This window comes from Desmodus rotundus, chromosome 1 (assembly GCF_022682495.2).
Source record: "Desmodus rotundus isolate HL8 chromosome 1, HLdesRot8A.1, whole genome shotgun sequence".
In the NCBI taxonomy this organism is placed as follows: Eukaryota; Metazoa; Chordata; class Mammalia; order Chiroptera; family Phyllostomidae; genus Desmodus; species Desmodus rotundus.
This window is the reverse complement of record NC_071387.1, coordinates 16415428-16421388: the sequence shown is the minus strand read 5'-3', so window position 1 is coordinate 16421388 and position 5961 is coordinate 16415428.

The following is a 5961-nucleotide window of genomic DNA, read 5'->3' as shown; positions in this document are numbered from 1 at the left end:
TTAGGCCCCCTGTAGTTGTTTTCTGTGATGCCACTGAATTTGCACAGTTTAATATTCAGCCGAAGGGGCTTGCATGAAGATTTCTTCAGCTTCTCTGCACAGCATCCTTCATTCCTGCATTCTTCCTTACAAGTTCTTGTGGCCTCAGAAGTCCCCAGATCTGATACATGTCTCTTCTACTTCATAAGATTGTTGCTTTCCCTTTGGGCTCCATTTTTCAGGGCCACTGTTTGGAAACTGCAATGACAAAATGCTGAGATTGTTGTGAGGTGAATGTGGAGGCTATCTCATCTATTTCCCTTCTCTCAAAGATCGCAGACCTATGTTGTCTGTTGTCCACTGCCTCAGAGCACTTGCTTCATATATTTTGTCCTGTTTTATAGCTGTTAGGACAGGAAGTCCTTTAGTCATTACTCTGCACAGCTGGAAGTGGAAGTCCCAATGTCCTCTTTATCTTTGTTTTCTCAGAGCTTAGATAGTGCTTAGAACGAGATGCTGATGTTAGTTGACTGAGTGCAGAATAACTTTGTCATGTGACCTGGCTAGGGGCACATGGTAGAGCAATACATAGATCCCATGTCTCTGGTCTCTTGGTCTGGGCCTTTGTATGCTGTAATTCATGGGCTTCATTTTCTTCTGTCTGTGGTCCTGAATGGGGACACAGAGGTCACTCAACATACCTTTGAGGAAAGGCTTAAGTTCTCCCGTTAATGACTTCTTCTTCCCTCCTCTACAAAAGTGACACCCACACTTGTGATGAAACCACATTTAACCTTTTGGGATTCACTTTGGGGGACTATGGGGGAAGCACAGAGAAATGTCCAGCATTTTTCAGTACTCTGTTCTTAGCTTCCTTCTTCATTTACCAAAGCCACAGATCATTGCTTAGCGCATCTGTCTGATGCAATCAGGCGCTGCTCTCCTGTCTTCTTGAATAACCCTAATGATTAGCCTGGTCCTTCTGGAACAACTGTTTATTGATTTACATTCTTTCAACTTATGCTGAGATATTGATTTCTATTTAAGCTATTTCCTAGGAGTGGCTGGAGGGGGAAGTGGGGTTAGAAGATCGTGTCAGGTCAGAAATGTTAACCATGGAAGGAAGAAGGTCTCTAAAAGTTGAATTCTATTGCATCGATGGTCAGTTTTTTTAAAGCTCTCTAAGCTTCAGTTTCTTCACATACCTATCTGTTAGGTCAGGTTAAATGAGTTAACAAGTGTAAATATTTTTCCCCTCCCCTCCCTCCTCTTCTGTCTTCCTGTCTGACTTCTTTTCCTTCCTTTACGTCTTTCTTCTTTTTTTCCAGAGGAGAAAGGAGCAGTATATTTTATTTATAGTGGTTAAGAGCACTTAAGAAAAAGACTGCTTTATTGAGGTATGACTGACTTACAAAAAACTGTAGTGGGGCATGGTTTTTACAATCAGCCAGACCTTAGTTCAAATCTTGGCTCCCTCGCTCAAGACCTTTGGGACTTGGAAGAGTCACAGCATCCTTTTAAGCCTCAGTGTATTTAGCTGTGAAGTGGAGGTAACAAGTCCTGATTGATAAGATTATTGTCAGAATTGAATAAAATTTGAGAAAATTAGAAGTGGCTGCCTGAATCTGTTTTGTGGCAGGGGGTTGGTTCTCTCTTCCAGTTAGTTCTGGATCAATCCCAAAACAAGCTCTGGGATTAGTTGTTTCATTGGTCAGGCTTCTTCCCACATTCTGAATTCTCTCCTTCTCACTAGGGAGAGTTGATTTGCAGTGGGAATGTGGATGGCATCTGAACTTATATTTCTACAAAAACATTAATGTTATAAATGTATTTTGTAGATTTTGGTTGGAACCTTCCCCTTTCACTTTCTTCAACCTGCTTCCAGCCGCTACTAAATCCTGTTTTAGCTCTAGTCAGGACCCTTGGGGATAGATTGAATAAATCCCATAATAATTAATTTCCCACCAGAAATTATTAACAAACATAATCTTCAATTGAAATTTGGGAGGCAGATGCTAACAGGAGGGGACTCTACATTTGGAATTATATTTAATAGTTTGGTCCACAAACACGTATTAGCAGCTACTTGATTCTAGTTCCCAAAAGTGAATAAGGCATCATCTAATAAAGGAAAGACAGCCAACCAGACAATGAACCTGGGGTGGGGGCAGAGGTGGTGGTGTCTGTGGGGGTCCCTGGATGGGTCATTCAGGGAGGGCTCCACAGAGGAAATGGCATTTAAACTGAATCTTGACAAACAAATAGGAATTCACCATGAAGTAGGGGGAGGGCAGATATTCTCCCTAGAGTGAAAAGTAAACCAAAAAAAAAAAGAGAGAGAGAAAAAAAACAGTGCCCTGGCCAGTGGTGCAGAGGCCAGTGTCTACTAACAGGAGCTGAATGTTAACTTTTCAGGAATTTTGTGAGCCAGTCATAAAACATGACCATGATTAAACATTAAATTATATACACTTAATTTTAATTAATTGTATTAAAACAAAGGTAATAAATACTCAAAATTTACGACTTTGTAATTATCACTACATTTTACTTATATCTGTTCTTTTGGGGTTATTTCTTTCTATTGCATCTGTGTTGTACTACTAGATACCTCCCCCCAACTCCCCATTCAGTGGCAATACATTGGCTCTTGAAATTGGTCATGGTGGAAATATTTACGCCACAGATACAGGCAAATGGTATAAATCAGAACTTTATTTGAGAGCTGGTTGTTAAACATTTACCTGCACATCCCTGCCTGTAACAAAGTGGAAGAGACACCTGTTGAAGCAGAGAGACTGACAGGGGCTGAATAAGGAAGGGCCTTGGATGCCAAGGGCAGGAGCTTGGACTTCCCCTTGAAGGGGATTGGAAGCTACAAGAATATTTTAAAGCAGAACTACAGGGTGTAGCAGAAGTAGGTTTATAGTTGTTCATATGGAAAATAATACAATAATTAATAAGTAATGATACAAGAATAAACTCTGTTTTGCATACTCACAACTATAAACCTACTTTTCCCCCACCCTGTATAGCACCCAGTTTGTTATATAAGACCACTCAGAGTGCTGTGCAGTGGATGGGCTGGAGTGAGCTTCACTTGGGGCAGGGAGACCATTGAGGAGGCTGTTGTAATAAAAAGATGGGACCAGCCTTAGTGAGTGATTCAATGTTGGGGATAATGGAGAGAGACCAGTTTAAGATGGCCTCGGGTTCTGCCTTTGGACCCTTGGTGGAAGATGGTGATGCCTCCGAAGTGCTAGTGCTCATGAATACATGAACAGGGAGAGTGTCCTAAAGACATGAGAAGGCCCCAGTGCATTTGGGCCTTGCTCCCCTGTTCCTGCTTGCCTCAAATCCATAAGCACTTCAAATTTATTTTTGCTGTGTAGACTCCCAGTGGGGCATCTCTGATCCTTTTGCCCATGGACTATACCCTCTAGGGAGGAATCATGGTTATGAGAACATAGTACTGGGGTTGATCAGACACGGCTCTCTTTATTCATATGAATCCTTAGGCATGATGATTTTCTCTCTGAACCTCAGTTTACTTCTCTGTAAAATGGGCATTGTCCTCCAGATCCTGTTCTCCTCCTCATGGAACTCTTAGGAGAAGGGATACAGGCCAGTAATTTTTCTATGGTGTCAGACTGTGTTTCCTAGTGAAAGGGCATAATAGGGAGAGTTCGCTGGCACAGATGGAAACAAAGTCTAGTAGGGTGTCATTCCTGAAAAACAGTGGGGAGCGACAAGAGGGCTTCTGGACCCCCATGCAGTGTCCACAGGGAAAATGCTTCCTATCAGAGTGTGGAGTGGAAATCTAGGGATTGGTGAGGTAGTTGCCACCAGCTATGCCAGAAGAGTCCAAGGTGCAACTCATTTGATTTGGCTCAGGGACGGCTGGCAGCTGGCCAGCGCTCAGCCATCTTGTTCTTTGTCCCTGAAGGTCCTAGTGTTGAGCAGTACCCACTGGGTGAGTCACACTTGCTATCAGTCAGTAACTGTGTTGTGGTGTCATTGGGTCCAAATGCTAATGAAATCAAAACACTGAATCACCCACATAACGTAAGAGTCCCCCTTGATATTCTTACCTTTACACCGTTTGTTTCCTTGAAGTTACTTATTACAATGTATCTTTATTTATTAATGTCTTTATTGTACCCCCCTCACTATTTCAACTCAATAGTGCAGAAGCTTGGTGAGCCCAGTAGCCATATCTGTTTCACTCACAGCACCCAGCAGGAGCCCAACACATTGAGGGTGCTTATTAAACATCAGTTGAGTGAGTGCTGCCCTGGTTACATGGAATGGTGAGTGAACTGCCAAGCCCAGGGAAAGTCGCAGTGGCTGGGTGAGCAGTAGAGAAGAGGGCTGTCAAAAGGGAACAGGATTCACCAACCCTGGAGTTTACATCCCGATTCCAGTTACCTTTCTATTTCCTACACCGTTGAGGTGAAAAGTCCCTGTGTGCCAACTGGAGAGCTTTGCAGCATAAGATACATGGGGAATTTTGCTGTCTCTTGGAGATACCCTCTTCTGTCCCCCCACCCTGCCCCCTACATACCTGAAAAAGGGAAGCTCATTTGAGAGTCAAGCATGAATTATTGATACCTCTTTCTAAACTGAAAATGGAAGGACCTCTCTTTACCTCTCACTTCACTCACCTCTGCTCCTGATTCTCAGAGGAGGAAATCGAGATCTACAGATTTGAGGTGGTTGGCCCACGGCACAGCATTTGCGAGCTGGCAGCCCTGGACCTGGGACACAGGTCCACTGACTCCAGATCCACTGTGTTTTCACAGTTCTATACTGGAGCATTATTATTATTATTAGAGATGATGATAATGAGGATTATTTGTGTGTGTGTGTGTGTATGTTTGAGTGGAATCAATGTAAACAGGATGGCAGTCAAAATATCTAACTAACAATCAGTGTGCCTTAAGCATCAGCCAACCAGGGTCATGTCTAACAAACGAGGAGACACTACTCCTGGACATCCTGATTGAATGTTGGCCAGGCTCTGATTGGACGCTGAATATCCACTGCAGACAACTTGACAACCATCAGGAGAGGCAATTGGTAAGTTTTGTTTCCTTGCTCCAGAGTTCCTAGGGATAGAGAGTGTCCCTTTGAGAACTGATTGAAAGGGTTGTTTTTGGTGAGCTAGTTAGACGAAGAACAGTTTTCACATGGAGAACTGGCACTGTGACTTTTGTCTATAATGGGCTTTTATTAAATTTAGGGCAAATAATTCATTTCTCTCCGTAAATTTAAAAAATGTTTTGTTTGTATCACTCCTAGGGATGCATACAAGCTAAATATGAAATCTGCATTAGGAAGGACATCAATACATTCTCAGGTTTCCCATTGGGAGAGAAATTTTTGAGACCGATCTTTGGGAGGAGAGCCCCTTTTCTCTTCATCTATGTGTGATTTTTATCTACAGCATTAGATGGAAACAGATGATATTCTTTGTGACCATTTTTGACCCACAGAAATGGCAATTTAATATGGTCCCAATCTGAATATTTGCTGAGCATCAATAGTGACTCCAGCCACTGTTCTGGAACATGGAAAAAGATGGGTTGAACCCCTTTGAGTCCTGCTGACTACTGCTTTCATGAGAGGCAGTGAGAGTTGGGTCCAAATTCTGGCTCCATCAAGTACTAACTTGGCTCTCTCTGGCCTCTCTCTTTTTGCTAAGTATGAGTTTACGCCACTTAACTGCAGAGTCTCCCAATTTATAAAAGGAACTCAGGAGATTCCCTTTCCTTCATCTGACCAGTGGCACAGTCTGTGGGGTTTCACAGTCAATTTGTTATAAGATTTATTATAATCTGTGAAAATTAGTTGTAGTCAAGTATGTGGAGAACTTGATGCATTTTTAAAACCCCAAAAAGTTCCCTAGAAATCTTAACTTAGAAAAATATATAAATGAAGAGATTAACAAAAGATTGACTCAATTATTAAAATTCTGTGGCT